Here is a 14241-nt window from a genome sequence, read left to right as displayed (position 1 = left end):
CTTATATTTTTTAAAAAAAGCTAGATACTGGTTACCGAGTAAAACAACAAGAAGACTTTCAATCTGAACAACAGAGGCACTTAACCTCACAGAGCAGGGTAACACATTAAGGTTTACTTTTCCAGCTATTTCTTTCATTACTCTCATTCTTGCTGTAGATTTCTCTCTGAACAAAGGCTGTTCCATGTCCCAGCCACATTCTGTCAGGTAAAGAGACAGTATTTCTAGGCATTTATTACAAACTTGTTCAACCAACAGTGTGCATCGCACCTGGTGAGGAGAAGGCATGTCTAGTTCATTGATTTGGTCCCTTGTCATAGAGTACGCCTCATGGATGTAATCAACTTCACTTGCATCAGATTCAGAGAAATGTAAACATTCATGCAAACTGCTATTGATCCCATGCAAATTCAACTGCAGAGAACTAAAAAGCAATCTTCATGCTATTTAATATCCAGCTTCTTAAATACCTACTGGTGGCGCAGTGTTAGTGGTAATGGTGGACAGGGATCACATTTGGAATGTTTTCACTCTCACTCCAGTATCAGGTTTGATGAACAACTGTGCCAGATCAATGGTGTGGCATGACACTTTAGCATGCTGCACACTCACTTTGGATCCCGAGCTTGAATCCTGTACAGTCTGAAAGCCTGGCTGTTTTTGTCAGGTTAAGGAACCTTAGATGATGTAGGTTTCATCAGATTTAATAGAATCTACTAGTAAAAGCAAACTCGATACACAATGCAAAAATATTTGGCATTAAATGTTAATGAGGGAAACACCGAGGGGTTAAATCAGGAGAGGGAAATGTCATAATGTCGCAGTTGAGAACATATGATACAATAATTATATTAACCAGGGTGGCAATGTCCTAGTGGGAACACCATTTCTAGCCACTGGCCACAATGCCCTTCCATCTTTTCTATGTTATAGGGTGCACCAACCCACTTGAGCAAATTGACAAAGGCGTAGCCATCTCCTGCAGAGAGCATGACATCAACCGCATGCAGGCAGTAAGGTGGAGGGAGCATCTACAAATCTGCCCCTACACTCCCATCCAGCTTCCACACTGACACCTTGGTTGAGTCCACACCAGTGCTCAGAGGCCGAGAACAGCACAGAGATGGTAGACAGTGGAGGGGGAGGAAATCACTGCTGAACACCCCCTCCTCCCCCCCAGCAGCAGAGGACCCTGTGGCTTTGGGCTGACGGACCACACGCAGAGTGGCATTAAAGTCTACCATGGTGCACTAGCCCACAATGCCCATGAGCTGGAGCAATGCAGCCAGTTGTGGTGGCTGCCATGGAGAGTTAGGACCACGGGATGCAGAGAATCACGCACAGCTACACTTTCATTGGTCCTGACGACCCCAAAGACAGGGCAAGAGTTTGAGAGTGAGATGTGTTAGAGGAGCCTTGACACCCATCTTCACATGGAGACAAGGCAGTGCCTGGCGGTATCCAAGCAAAGGAGGAACAACAAAGCAGCCTCTCAGAAGCTTCCTTTCAAGTCACTCTCGGGCTGTACAGACGCTCCAACTCCAGCCTGCTACCCCTCCTTCCCACCACCACCACTACCTACATTCAGAGCCTCAAAGGTCGATGACAAGGAGAGTCACCTTGCCTCTGGCAAGGGCATCCTTGGCACAAACATTCCCAGGGTCACCTGACCTAATCTCAAGCAGCAATGGGCTCTACTGCCCAAGTTCGCTCCCTCCATCCTGTGTTCAGGGATGTGTAGGTTGGGTGCATTAGTCAAGGGTAAATATAGGGTAGGGTCTGGGTGCATTACTCTTTGAAGGGTCGGTGTGGACTTGTTGGACTGAAGGGCCTGTTTTCACACTGTAGGGATTCTTAAAAAAAGTTTTTAACTTCCCTCACTTACCAAAACAGTAAGGAAGAAAACACACATCCTCCATTACAACTGATGACTTGAAACCTTTCTCATTAATTAACAAAATAGTTTCCCAAAGTCTATTCAGCATAGAGCCAGCAGCAGTTGGAGACGAAAAAGTGCTCACTCAAGCTTTATTCATTCCCCTAACCCACGCTCCCCAAAGGTTTAAATTGATTTGCGTTTTATAACATTGCTTTACTTATAGGACACAATGCCAATGCCAAACACATTGTACACCTTTTGCACAACAGTGCATTACGATACAGTTTTCATTTATTGTTTGGAACAAATATTAGCCAAATTAGGACTGATCATTTCAGAGACAGCTGTGGTAAACTGAAGGCAAATGTGGATTGCCATCCTCAACAATTGCCTATCGTAAAGATTTTCCTGCAAATTGGCAAAGCGTGCAAGGAGCAATCTTCATTAATGCAACAATTACACTGTGAATTACTGTCGGTAATGTAACTTTTCTTTCTTTATTCCTCCATTTTGCATCTAAGATTTGTACCTACGTACTTTATACCCAAGATGGCACCGTGAGGGCCGATGTTGTTAACTTTTCACTGTACTCCTGTACTTGGAGTACACGTGACAATAAACCTATTGTCTAATCAAGTATTTGCTCTAACCAGTCTCTTAGCATCAGCTGTCAGAGATGGATGGTGAAGTAATACAATAGCCATTACACAGGCTAAAGAGGATCTCTTGCCAAGATGGAAACAGGAATTTAAGGGATTAGTGGATTTAGAAAAATTAAATGGAACTCGTTATTTTCACACAGTCAATCAGTCCTTGTTTTGTAAGCTATCTGTAAAAACTAGCGGTAAGTGCTTCCCCTCCCTTCCCTATTTAATCCCAAAGGTAGTGAGGACAATGTTGAATGTTTTATCAGTGCTTCGACAACAAGCTGTGTTTATTTTCTGGTCCATGTTTATGCAGAAAGTAGGAGTGAACTTTCCAGAACATAGGATATTTATGTAAAGAGATGTGTTCCAATTGTAAACAGCTTCAATGTTTTTGGTATCAATTACTTCTCCAAGTTATTTTTAAAAACTTTTTCCCAGAACATTTTCCTCCCCTTGTCTTCTGCAACAACCCAAGTCAGCGGCCTGGAAAACAACTTGTTTTCAGGTGTCCATTTCTTCTATTTGTGTGTTCTGTGAAGCACTTCAAAATCACAGAGGCTGCTTTTCTCTCTGCATTTTTCCATCCCTTGTACATCAGCATCATCCATTTTGTATACAGGAGTCTCCAATACCCAGGGGCATATGTTCCAAGACCTACTGTGGAAGCCTGAAACTGTGAACAGGAGCAAACCCATTCATTTAAGTGGGAAACTTACCTTTGCGGCAGCCCCTTGGTCCCTGTTTCCGGAAAGTTCCCTATAATGGGCAGCATGGTGGCACAGCGGTTAGCACTGCTGCCTCATAGCACTAGAGACCTGGGTTCAAATCCCGCCTCAGGCAACTGTCTGTGTGGAGTTTGCACATTCTCCCTGTGTCTGTGTGGGTTTCCTCCGGGTGCTCCAGTTTCCTCCCACAGTCTAAAGATGTGCAGGTTAGGTGAATTGGCCATGCTAAATTGCCCGTAGTGTGAGGTAAAGGGGTAAATGTAGGGGAATGGGTCTGGTTGGGCTGAAGGGCCTGTTTCCACACTGTAAGTAATCTAATCTAATATGTTCGGGCTGCAGTAAACCACAGGCAATTGAAACAGTGGAAAACGATTCCACGGATACAACAGTCGCCCTGTATTAGGATCAGCACTAGATATGACTAAACTTCAAATGGCCAAAACACCTCACGTCAGTCTCTTACTTCTGCGAAAGTGGAAGTGCTTTTGCAAAGTTCACAAGGTTTCCCCTTCACTGATAGCAGACTCTCACAGTTAATAGATTCTGTGTGTTTGGAGGTTTGTTTAAAGACTAAAATTACGACCAAACAAATTATGACAGAAGAGTTTAAGAATTCTTGCAGCAGATGTATAAAACTACCAAAAATACCAAGTCACAAGCAAAAAAAAAAGAAATTGCCGGAAAGGCTTGGCAGGTCTGGCAACATCTGTGGAGAGAAATCAGAGTTAATGTTCCTTTCTGAGGACGTCATTGAATCCAAAACATTAACTCTGATTTCTCCCCACAGATGTTTTTATACTTGCTGAAACCTTTCAGCAATTTCTGTTTTTGTTTCTGATTTCCAGCATCCACAGCTCTTTCAGTTTTTAAATATACCAAGTCAATAGAAGTTTATAAAATCATGAGGGACATAGATAGGGTTAATGGTCGTTGTCTTTTCGCTGAATGGGTGCTTTCAAGGCTAGAGGGACAGTTTTAAGTTGAGAGGAGAGAAATTTTAAATGTTTAAAGAAGACATGAGGGGCAAGTGTTTTATACTGAGGGTGGTTTGGGTGTGGAATGAACATCCTGAGGAAGTGGTGGATGTGGGTACAATTACAATGTTTAAAAGACATTTGGATAAGTACATGAATAGGAACGGTTTAGAGCGATATGGGCCAAGAGCAGGCAGGCACAACTAGTTTAGTTTAGGATTATGTTCGGCATGAACTGGTTGGACCAAAGTGTCCGTTTCCGTGCTGTATGACTCTATGACAGCATTGTTACCCCTCTGCTATCCAGATACATTTTCTTTTCTTCTGTTGTCTGATGCCTATGAAATAGTGTGATTCCAAGGCTACTGGTCTTTTAGCCTTTTAAGTACCTTTCAGTCCAATTATCACGGTAAGTACATGACAATAATGGGGGTCAAAACACCAAGACAATTCCAGTCCACAGTCAACATCTCCTGATAGTCTAGAGTAGCTATGGTTCACCTTTAAGCACTGATACAATATAGAGTCAAAATTTACTTTCTCTTGCTATCAGACAGGTAGAAACATTAATGAATTTTGTTCACTCCAATGGTCATAAGTCTACATATTAAAAGGAAATGGAGTTAGTTTAGCTTGTAATCTAATGTGGCACAGAGTTTTTCAACATTGAATAAGTAGAACCAAATGAAGGGAATTTAAAGAGAGTGGGGCTTTGCCAGCCACTTGGGGTTGGGTACTATTCCAAACGCACAAATAAACATTAATCTGGGTCAATCATAGCTGTCAATTCAAATAGAATCACTTCTGTCTCTTTTGGCTGTAGATAATTTGTAAAATATTATATTTCATAGAATCCCTACAGTATGGAAACAGGACCTTTGACCCAACAAGCCCATGCCAACCCTCCAAAGACTAAACCACCCAGACCCACACCCCTACCCTATATTTACCCCTGACTAATGCACCTAACCTACACAACCCTGGGCAATTTAGCATGGCCAATTCACCTAACCTACACATCTTTGGATTGTAGGAGGAAACCTATGCAGACAATATGCAAACTCCACACAGACAGTCGCCTGAGGTTGGAATCAAACCCAGGACCCTGGTGCTGTGAGGCAGCAGTGCTAATCACTGAGCCACCATGCCACTGCTATGTAATATTACTATGGGAGAACAGTTGCACTGTGACAACTTCAAGTTACAATCCTCTTGATCCTACGGTAGAGCAGAACAATCCATTAACATGTTCATGGCCCATACACTTAGCCTGCCTGCACCAAGAAACATGACTGGCACTGTGCCCATGGTGAGGCAAAGCACTACAAAGTCTTTAGATGGTAGCTCACCAGCAGATGGACCATTCCAATGCACCTACACTGCAGGATTCCAAAGGTACTCAAAGTTAGGATTTTGTAGCTTGTTTACTGACCTTTCAAAAACATGCGAGATTCCTATAGAATTGTGGCAGTTCCAGGTAGAGTGAATGGCATCAAAGAGAGTTTCCACAAAAGAAATTACTTCAGCCCCCCTAGAACTAGGTGCCATTGGTCATTCACTTGGTAATACTTTTGAGCCAGTAAGTTATGGGTTGAAGACCAGATCTGGAGGCTTTACAAAATCTCCAGTGACTGCCACTCTAATGCATTACTGAAGGAGGCGCTGTCCCTCAGTTCAGATATGAAGCTACCCTCCCAAGGGGATAGAAGAGATCACATGGCCACTCTTCACTGAAGAGCAGGCGATATATCTCCAATGACTGACCAACACTTGTCGCCCTACTCTCATCGCTGCAAGTCACAACCTCATTGTTGTTTGGGAGAATTTGGGCTACGTAAATGTAATGATCTGCTGTCCTCTGTTTGGCAATCTTTGTTTGAAAGTCCACAGTATCCTTCTAATGATGGGCAGTTTGATGGCTTACTGAATTAATGCCAATATAAAGTGGCCAAATACAATACATGGGAGAATGTTAATATAAAATCGTTATAAAGGGAGAAAAAGACCAATACTACAAGCATCAAAGTTAAAACCAAAATGTAGAGATTCAAGTACAAATACCTTATCAAATTTAAGGTTTTTTTAATAACATTTCTATAAGCCATGAAAGATCAAGTCATTTGGCTAGATCAGAATTGCATTAATATCTTGAATTTTCACCACTGTTCTGTTAAGATTACCAAATTGATGCAGTTTTTAACCTGAAGTGTGGACAGCAGCACTCAATGTGCTGAATCCTCTAGATACAATTCTGACTAAACTAGGATTTTCATTTCTGTGGCATTTATATTCATGCAATTGTTCAAAGCACAAACAGATATTTGCCCTCAAAGATTTTATTTGGTGTCCCACTGCGTAAAATATCAAATGGTAAAAAATGGTAGAAGAATATTATAATGTAACAGACCATTTGCCCATAACAGCTCTTGCTGGCTGATGCTTCACTTGAGCTTCCTCCCACTGTTTCCCATTTAAACATACCATCCATTTTAATCTTCCTCAGAGCCTCTCTACCTTTCAATTAAAGACATGTTCTCTTTCAGCGTCAACCACTCCCCGTGCTAGAGAGTTTGATGTTGTATCACTTGTTGAGTAAAGAAGGTTTCTGAATTCCTTGTTGGATTTCCCTGTGAATATTTCATACTGATGGCGTCTGGTTATGCTCTTCTCCACAAGAGGAAACATTTCTTCTGCACCCACGCTATCAAAACCTTTCACAATTTTAAACGCCATTAGGCCACCAAAAGAAACACAACCTAGCCTGATGATCCATTCCTGTTACGTACGTATACCCGTTTCTAGTATCATTCTTGTATATCTTCTTGGTAGCCCTGCAGTGCCTTTGTACCGATTTTATAATATGGCCACTGTAACAACATGCAGTATTCAAACTGTGATAAAACAGGTTCAACAGGACTTTCCTAATTTGCAGTCATATCCCTCTAGAAATAAACTCTATTGCTAGTTTCTTTAAAAATAAAAGACATTTGCAACCTCTGTGTACTTTTTAGTGATTGAGATTCCATGTGGGTTCCTCTACCCCACCTAGATGTGCATCTAGCAAGGAACAAGTGATCCTCCTATTTTTCCTACCAAGATCACATTTATCTGTGTTGAACATCACTTATCAATTATTTGCACATTCTGCAATTTTGTTAATGTCCTTCTGTAATTTATTGCAATCCACCTCAGTATCGACTATTCTCCCAATTTAGTGTCATCCACAAATAATCATTAACCTGTTTCTTATATATTTGATATTTTTTGTGTGTTCCTCACTCCCTTGATGTGGTTTATCGAATCTGTAAGTGTACTATAGCCAAAGTATTGCCCTATTTGTAAGCTTATGTAATGTATATTATAATGCTTAAGTTCTTGTTGAGAAAGTTGTCTTGAAGTTTCTTAATACTGACTTAAATGTAATCTGTCCTTACAGCCGTTACTGTATATTACATACCATAACCTGACTGACTGGACACACCACACTGTGCCACTGTATTAAAAGAGTGACTGAACATGAGACAGATATCTTTTACTGAATGTCACATACTGTGTTATTGTGCATCTGTGTCAAAGACATACTGCCTGGGCTAGAATTAATACATTGTACAACATACAGTAATTAATTCTATCACCCACAAGTGTAAGATGAAATTCTCTGTTGGGAATTTTCAGATAGCTCAATCTCCAGAGCAGATTGACAGTTTATAAAATCTGGCTACCTGATCCAAAACAGAAAACAGGATGAAGAGTACTTTCACTACAGACAAAATATAATTTCTTGCTCGTCTAAACAAAAAGGATAAATTGGTGTTATTTGCAACAGATGTTTGAGGTCCGAACCTGAAAAAGTGAAACAAACTGCTGAGAGTAACCTGGTATTCATTAGTTTTCTTGGAGCCTCAAGATTCAATTGTCGTTCCAGCAACCATGCTGGCCTGCTTACCATTGGTAAGTATATTTAAACAGTCAGCATTTTACATTGACCTTTACCAAGACTGTTGTGTGCTTCAGCAACTAGAAGACCTGTTTTTGGTTCGGAAAGGTGAAGGAAAATAAATTTGAGAATTTTTGTCAATTTGATTTGATTTATTACTGTCACCTGTACTAAGGTACAGTGAAAAATGCTGTCTTATGTGTTTTACAGGCAGATTGTATTGTACAAGTGCATCAGGGTAACAGAACAGAGTGAAGGATGCACTGTTATAGCTGCTGAGAAGGTGCAAAGGGAGACCAACATTAACATTAAAGAGGCCCATTCAAAATTTGGATAATAGCAGGGAAGAACCTGTTCTTCAATCTATTTGTACATGTATTCAAACTTTTATATCTTTTGCCCAAGGGAAAAGGATGGAAGAGAGTATAACAGGGGTGGGAGGGGTCTTTGATTATGCTGGTTGCTTTCCCAAGGCAGCGGGAAGTATTGACGCAGTCAATGGATGGGAGGTTGGTGCTGGTGATGGACTGGACTGTGTTCACAGTTCTCTGTAGTTTCTTGTGATCTTAGGAACAGCAGTTGCCAAACCACTCTGTGAGGCAACCAGAAAGGATGCTTTCTATTGTGCACCTATAAAAGTTGGTAAGTGTCGATGTAGTGATGCCTAATTTCCTTAGCCTCCAGAGGAAGTAGAGGCATTGATGTACTTTCTTGACCATAGTTGTCAATGTGGGTGGACCAGGACAGATTGTTAATGATCGTCACTCTGAGGAGCTTGACGCTGTCAATCAATTGCCCCTACAGTCATATAAAGTCATTCAACAAAATCATAACATTTTATATGCTAGAGTTTCTAAGAGTTTAAAATACTTTTGTCAGGTTAATGGAAAGGTTCAGGATAATTCAATGTTTCATGTGGTTGTGTTTTGTCATACCGGTGTGTCTTATGCATTTTGAGGACTTCATTTTGCATGCTGCCAATCTAAGACACTTAGTTCTCATTTAATATTCATCCAGCTGTGGGACCAAGTGTTCTGAGGAACCAAGTATCAGTTATTTTCTGATGCAGCTGACAGTGCCCACACTCACCAGAGACATAAGGTGGAATAGTACCCTCCCTGCAGCTGGTGAGAGCGGGCAATTATTGGGAAAACAAAATACTCACCCCTTTTGCCACCGCATCATTAGATCTCTGGGTGAGAGAGTCCACAGGGGACTTTCACAACACACCAGAAATTAAGGGCGTTTGGTGCTGATTTAATGACTACTCAAATGCTACAACTCACCATCTATCGGATTACCGGTCTTCCTGATAGAGGTGCACAATCCTTTATCCAAAATGCTTGGGACCAGCTGGTTTTCAGAATTCAGAATTTTTCGAATTTCAGAGTAAGTGACAGTTGGATGGAGAAAGTTTTAAAAATCTTACCAAAGGAGCAGACTTACTGAGTAAAATGGACCTTGAGAGAGAATTGACGCCTGCCGTTGATGGGCCATGCCCCCCAATGTCGCATCTGAGTGACAGACATCGAGTGGGTGTCGACTTGGGTTAACTGTTTGCACGCTGAACAACCTTGTTAATGAGAAAAAAACTTCACGAAAAAACCTTCGGATTTTGGAGCTTTTCGGATTTCGGATAAAGGGTTGTCTACCGGTCACTGAGAAAGCTGGTTAGTTTCCCGACTATGAACCCAGTACAACCTGTCTGCAGGAAAGGTTCAGTTACTTACAGTTGCCAACTAACGCACCAGCCCCACCTTTGAATTAAAAATGGAATTATCACATGCACACTTTCCCCCAAGGTAAATGGCTAATTAATTCACCCATGAAGAGAGTAATTACTTGGTTTCTGCCTCCTCAGCATGTAGCTGACTTTTAAATTAACAAGTAAAAGGAAAAAAACTGCACCTGTACTGGTCTGCCTCTGGACTTGACTTGCAAGGTGTCTAAAACGCAACTCAGAAAGCCCAATAAGCTGCTTTTATTTTGTATTCCTCAAGACGAGTGATGGCAGAGTTGGGAAGGCAATTGATATTGACCACTTGCAAGTTGGCCACAGTTTAAACAAGATGAAGACGCCAACTTTCTGCCCACTCTCATACCATATGAACAAGTTATTTCATCACTGTTTCCATTTCAACAGCAGTTATGAGTTATGTTCATGGCCATTTGAGGAATATTTGGTGTTTCGGTGTCCTTGTGAGGTTGGCTTGCAATTGGATAAGGACACTGTGATACTTACATTTAGCAGGAAGGAAATTATCACTCCACTCACCTGGAGTTTTCTCTGGATTCAAGTGTCAAGGGAGAAGCCCGCTACCCCACACTTCCATGTCATGCTCAGAATCTGAAGCAATAATTGTACAAAAGAATGCCTGCAGAAACTGCAGGAAAGGTGTAGATACAATCACGTCTGTTAGATGTAATTTTGCATTGATTACAGCACATTGGATTAACTCATTTTGTGAAAGAGGAAGTCCACGAATTCATGATCTATGAACATGATCATATGCTATCACACCATAAGGATGAAATCCTCTTAAAATGCACACTATCCACGTCTAATTACTGTTGTTCATAACTTCAACAGTTTTAACATAATCATTGCTAGAAGGCCAGCATTTCGATGCTCTCAAGAATGCGATGATAAGTTGCCTTCTTGTACTGTATTGACTTGAAGTCTCAAAAGATAATGCTGTTTCTCTAGAGCACTGCGAACAATTAAATTGCTTCAACTGCAGGATGCCTTGTAGCAAAAGCCTGCCGGGTAGATTTGTTTTGTCTTATCAATGTAGATAGCTATCAGGATTGATGGATGCAAAGTAATGCTACCACCCTATGTGAACAATCACTGTCGGTCAGCCCCGATACATATCTCAGTAACCACAATCTGGGAACTGACTGTAGCACTGCATTCATCATGAAAGGTCTTGCACATTTCTACTGAAATGACAATAGACAGTTAAAAGTTTGAAGTGATACGTTAATCTGAAAGATCACTTCCTGCAGCAGTAAATAAAATTATGACATTATAATTGAATAGGACCTTCCTAAATCACACTGAATGGAGCAATTCATGCTTATTAGTAATTTGCACTACTTTTGGGATTGTGAGATGTACTTCCTCTTGATGAATTGGATCATTTGATTTAACATAACTAGCTACTAAATCTTCATTATTTTCATCATCTGCTGCATGAAACAGAATTCACCACTTACTAGACATTTTCAGTTTTTTTCAGGCACTCTTTATCCTGCTGTTAAGCAACTCGGAAAACTCAATGTATACAATATAACACGGAGACTGCTGATCCCAAAGACAAACCATCTTCCTACTTCCTTCACTCCTGGTTTCACACTTTTTAAGTACCTTTGAGGTAAGTGACACATATTGCTGAACAATTAATCAGTTCCTGCAGCTTTTTAAATGTTTGTACGTGTTCAAATGCCCTAATAATTCATAGGATGCATAAGAATGAGGGCTGGAGATATTGGATTTTGAGTCTTCAGGATATGTTTTCTGAACTGTAGCTAAGTGGGATGGAAACATCATAATATTGTTCTAATAGTGTTTTTGTTTCCTTTCTCTGTGAATATTCTTCCCTGGTCTCCTGAGGTTAGCAAAACTAGACACTCGTGAGTTTCTGCTGTTCAGAATCAAGTTTGGATGGTTATCTGCTCACAGCTCAGCCCAATTCTGTCCATTTGAGATTAATTTCTAGCAAAGGGTTATCATTCTAAGTCGAAGCCTCCACTAATTCACCATCTCGACCACAGGATTATTGATGTCAATTACAATAAGCCCTAAGTTAAAAATCACACAACACCAGGTTATGGTCCAACAGCTTTAATTGGAAGCACACTAGCTTTCAGAGCGACGCTCCTTCATCAGGTGGTAGTGGAGGGCTCGATCCCAACACACAGAATTTATAGCAAAAATTTACAGTGTGATGGAACTGAAATTATACATTGAAATATTAATTGTCTGTTAAGCCTTTCATCTGTTAGAATACCGTGATAGTTTCACTTCTTTCATGTGTAAATCACAAAACCTTTTTTTAAAGTTGCATTCTCGGGTTAGCTGTTAACAATGGTGATAGCTAGACAATATGTTGAAGGTGTTAGCCCCCTGTGTCTCTGTCTATGCCATGATGTTTAAATTAATTCTAATCTAAAAATTGAGATAACGGAGTTTTACATGAATTCATGCAGTTTTTGAGCTCAGAGTTCTACATGAATGCATGGAGTTTTTGAGCAAAGTACAATGTAACCCTGCAAGTACAAATTCACCCCACAAAATATATGTGTTCATGTGGGTCTTTGTCTGTCTCTGTGTGTGTCTGTCTGCCTGGGTTGTGGGTTGTGAGTGTGAAAAAGTGTATGTGTGTGTATAGTGAGTGCAGAGTGTCTTAAGTCTGTGAGGGAGTGCATGTGTGAGTGTGGGAATGTGTGTGTGTCTATGTGCGCTTCTGTGTATATGTGTTCGTGTGTATGTGTGTATAGAAGTGCCTGTGTGTGTGTGTGTGTGTGTGTGTGTGTGTGTAGGAGTATCTGTGTGTGTGTATAGTGCAATGGTGGTTACCTGTAATGTGACATGAACCCAAGGTCCCAGTTGAGGCCCTCCCTATGGGTACCGAACTTAGCTATCAGCCTCTGCTCGGCCACTTTTCTCTGCTTCCTGTCCCAAAGTCCATCTTGGAGGATGGTCACCCGAAGGTCCGAGGTCGAATGGCCTCAACCGGGACCTTGGGTTCATGTCTTATTACAGGTGACCATCATTGCACTATACACACACACAGATACTCCTACACACACATACACAGGCACTCCTATACACACATACACACACACACACCCACACACACCCTTACAGACCCCCACACTCACACATGCATCCCCTCACAGACTTAAAACATTCTGCAGTCACTACACACACACACACGCACACACACACACACATGCACACATATATCTTGTGGGGTGAATTTGTACTTGCAGAGTTACATTGTACCTTGCTCAAAAACTGCATGCATTCATGTAGAACTTTGAGCTCAAAAACTGCATGAATTCATGTAAAACTCCATTATCTCACTTTTTAGATTAGAATCAATCTAAATACCATGACATAGACAGAGAACACAGGGGTCCAACATCTTCAACATATTATCTAGCTATCACCATTGTTAACAACTTACCCGAGAATGCAACTTTTTAAAAAAAGGTTTTGTGATTTACACATGAAAGAAGTGAAACTATCACGGTATTCTAACAGATGAAAGGCTTAACATTTTTCAATGTATAATTTCAGTTACATCATACTGTAAATTTTTGCTATAAATTCTGTGTGTTAGGATTGAGCCCTCCACTACCACCTGACGAAGGAGCGACGCTCCGAAAGTTAGTGTGCTTCCAATTAAAGCTGTTGGACCATAACCTGGTGTTGTGTGATTTTTAACTGTGTACACCCCAGTTCAACACCGGCATCTCCAAATCAATACACCCTAAGTAAGATTACACCCTAAGTAAGATTAAGAAGTACCTTCTTATCTTTAAGGGAACAAGTGAATTTCAAAATGACTGACTTATTTTACTTACTAATCTGCACAAAAAAGTATCAATAACATTGTCCTTGTATTTTATTGGTTTAGGCTGTTAATCACGGTGTTCATTAAAGACAGGTATCAAAACTTTGTATGCAATCCAAAAAGGCACCATTGTCTAATATCATTTGAAATCTTAATTGAAGGCACATTGAGGTGTTAAACTGATCTCAGCAATTCAAAGGCAATAACTGACATGAAATATATGCAAGCAAGCGTATAAGAATTAAATCTTTATCCTGAAAAGAAGCTGATGGCAGGAAAATTAGTTAATCATCTGAACCTGTGAATTGAATGCTTATTTAATTCAAGCACACTGAATGGAGGATGAATTACAATGGCTATGTAAAAGGGTAGAGTATTTTGTACCCAAGGACGTACCTAGTACTTCTAACATCTGTGGAAAACAAAGTCTTACCAGACAAAAGGTCTGCCTCTGGCAATCAGGTTAATGTGCAAATCCTATCCAGATGCATGAT

At 40.7% G+C, this 14241-nt stretch overlaps 1 protein-coding gene and 1 long non-coding RNA gene across 13 annotated transcripts in view; one reads left to right on the top strand and one right to left on the bottom strand.

Annotated features, from left to right (window-relative positions):
* The window catches only part of LOC132824993 (A disintegrin and metalloproteinase with thrombospondin motifs 20-like), a 383141-nt gene that overhangs the window by 77720 nt on the left and 291180 nt on the right, over positions 1 to 14241 (bottom strand). The gene's annotated exons all lie outside the window — the stretch shown is intronic.
* The window catches only part of LOC132824994 (uncharacterized), an 87925-nt gene that overhangs the window by 25693 nt on the left and 47991 nt on the right, over positions 1 to 14241 (top strand). For 5 of the 7 annotated variants that reach the window (XR_009645736.1, XR_009645735.1, XR_009645734.1 and 2 more), the window contains exon 3: positions 11395 to 11539. This is a non-coding gene — a long non-coding RNA (uncharacterized LOC132824994). Of the gene's footprint in view, positions 1 to 8131; positions 8177 to 11394; positions 11540 to 14241 lie in introns of those variants that run through there. The other 2 variants (XR_009645733.1, XR_009645732.1) reach the window with 2 other exon arrangements.

This window comes from Hemiscyllium ocellatum, chromosome 19, assembly GCF_020745735.1.
Source record: "Hemiscyllium ocellatum isolate sHemOce1 chromosome 19, sHemOce1.pat.X.cur, whole genome shotgun sequence".
NCBI classification, from domain to species: Eukaryota; Metazoa; Chordata; class Chondrichthyes; order Orectolobiformes; family Hemiscylliidae; genus Hemiscyllium; species Hemiscyllium ocellatum.
Note: the sequence above shows the minus strand (reverse complement) of the source record. Positions and strands in the feature narration are given on the sequence as shown.